This window comes from Tachypleus tridentatus, chromosome 5 (genome assembly GCF_004210375.1).
Source record: "Tachypleus tridentatus isolate NWPU-2018 chromosome 5, ASM421037v1, whole genome shotgun sequence".
Classification (NCBI taxonomy): domain Eukaryota; kingdom Metazoa; phylum Arthropoda; class Merostomata; order Xiphosura; family Limulidae; genus Tachypleus; species Tachypleus tridentatus.
This window is the reverse complement of record NC_134829.1, coordinates 26,277,944-26,280,835: the sequence shown is the minus strand read 5'-3', so window position 1 is coordinate 26,280,835 and position 2,892 is coordinate 26,277,944.

Genomic DNA, 2,892 nt, shown 5'->3' with positions numbered 1-2,892 from the left:
CGAGTTTATATTCTTTACTCTCGTTCACAAAATCACAGTTGCAATCATTGTTAATTAAAAAATATCAATTATCAAATTTATTAAAAGTATATATATATATACGTAGTTTTTAATAGCAATAATCTTTATATACACAATAATAAACAATAAACTCAATAAAAAATGAAAACAAGGTACATGTGTTATTGTAAATATGGAACCAGGAAGACGTTAAAAATCGGATTTCGATAACCATGGTGTGCAGAACTGAGATAGCACATTGAATAGCTTTGTGCTTAACAACAACCGAAACAAACGAACTACATTCTCTAGTTTAAAAACTTAAAATAACAAAATGCAACTAGATTATTTTTATTTCTGTGTATATATACACAGAAATAAAAATAATCCGATTTTTAACGTCGTGAGCTACTGATAATAGAGCTACAGGTTCGAAACGCTATTATCTTAAATACTGAAGTTTTTACTAACACAATGACAATTCAAGTATCGTGTGTAGCCTTGCCATTACAGTGCCTGACTTAATCCGAGTTTCATGACTCCCGTCCCTTTGCCGCAAAATAAACAACAAAATTTCAATGCGCTCTTAACATTGTGGGTTTGTGTGCGTTTTAAGAGAAGAATTGCTTGCTTTTACCTTCTTTTTCTTTTTTTAACCTTTCACGTTAAATTGGGGTGCTTATCTTTAATTTCAGAGTTTGTTAGAGTTATCTGTATGCCATCTTTCCCTACTTTTGGAGAGATAGACTAGAGGGAATGCAGCTAGTCAACATTGCCCACTGCCAATTCTTGGACTGCTCTAATCAAATAGTGAGATTGATCACCACTTTATAATACCCCAACAGCGTAAAGAGCGTGTATGTTCAGTGATGGGATTCAAACATACTATCTACAGAGAGCAAATTGAATATCATCAAGCCAGTTGAAATGTAAAAGAGAATACACTGAACTAGTAATAAAAATATATTAAATGTTCTATCACACGTACACACGTCTCTTCCTGGTTCCATATTTACAATAACACATGTACCTTGTTTTCATTTTTTTATTGAGTTTATTGTTTATCATTGTGTATATAAAGATTATTGCTATCATGCGCACTCCAAGTGTGGCTCTTCCTTCTCAGAAACATTACCTACAAGTTAGAGACACACAATCATACATCCATAGACCAGTATTTTTCGAATCTTCAGTTAGTAGGGCCTAACTGTTTACCTTGTGGGAAAGCCACATACCAAAGAAACTGCAGAGTAGTAGGTAGGTGAAATTTTGGTGCCATGAGCGATAATTTTAGTATTGCAGAGAAAATCATAATCTCTCTGAGAAAGTGAATGGCTAAATATGTAAGGCTCTAGTGAATATCCTTGTCTGAGCATAAGTAGAGAATATTTTCTTCATAGGATGATAGATTATGAACTGGATGGAGTATGTCTAGAGATAGGCATAAATGGTCTACAAAAATGAAAGATAGATCTAGATGTAATTATTCTCCTGGATTTTAGACTTTTGCTAAAATTGCAAAGGTTCCTTACATTTATTAACCCACAGCTCAGGAAGGAGGCGAGACTTTATGAAGCTCGCTCCTTGGAGTGAAACTGAGGCAGTATACGAGCCCAAATGAATGAGGATCATCAGGATGGTATGCAAGCTAAAGTGTCTGAGACTGAGTGGGTTGGTCTCTATTGGACCCAAGGTATTTGCTGATCAATGAAGTCCAATCCTATATCTGGCTAAGACCACACAGCAAAAAAAGGGAAGAAGTGTATTTGATGGATAATATCCTTTAACATGAGCTATTTCATCAACAAACAAGATGACAAGCACTAGTGAAAGATTGGTAGAGTAATAGGAAATCTCCCTGTGAAGTGAGAAAGCTCATTCTTGAGATAAGAATCAGGGATGTGATTCCAATCTTCCCATAAAGAGGAACAGCCCAATGTTGAAAAATGAGTTAGAAATGTAATGCAATTGGCTGGTGAAATCTGCAAACATAAGATGACTTACCAATAGTTTGGACAACAATTCATAATTGTCATGAATGATAATTAAGAACAAGGCATAAGGCTTTCATTTGGCAGGAAATAACTGGCAACTATGACCAGATTCAGAAGCAAGAGACCATTGATGATGGTTAGCTACTAATAGGAGCTGTTTTATTAGAAGTTGACACAGTAGTTTTTCATCAATGAGTAATATGATTGTTGGGTGAAACAGGAACCTTTCCATAGAGAAAACAACCAGTTGACCTGATAGCAAAGAAAAGAATTATATTAGCAGACAAACTGCACTAAACCGAGTTTCAGTGGCAGCCAACAATGCACCAGTCACAGAAAAAGGATTTCCTGACCTCTTTGGGCAGCAGAGATGGGAGGGAAACTGTTGAGGTCACCATGGAAAAAAATTGGGAGACTACAGGGCAGATAGATGTGATAACTCTTGCTGAGAGTCTGGGCAATTTTACCAGCAAAAATTTTAATTTCTTATCTCATTAGCAGCAATTCTCCAAAACCAGCCACAGTGATCTCAGGAAAATGACTTGTATGTACATATAAATGCATATATTTCCAATGTGAGCAGTGAAGTGGTTATGTTCTATCCAAAGCAGAGAGTGAATTTGATAACTTTTCAGTGGAATAGGATTTTGTTCACTGTCATGACTGACATTCAAATTCCTGTGAAGCCAAGAAACATAAATGAATCAAATGGTTTTAAGGTGACATAGTGGTCCATGATTGACAACCATTCAGAGCAATGAATGCCCATTTAGTATTGCTTAATATACTTGTTTACAGAAGTACCTTTAATATATATTTTATGGCAACAGTAAAGCTGCACGAGGGCTACCTGTGCTAGACTTCTGTAATTTAGCAATGTGAGATAAGAGTGAAGACA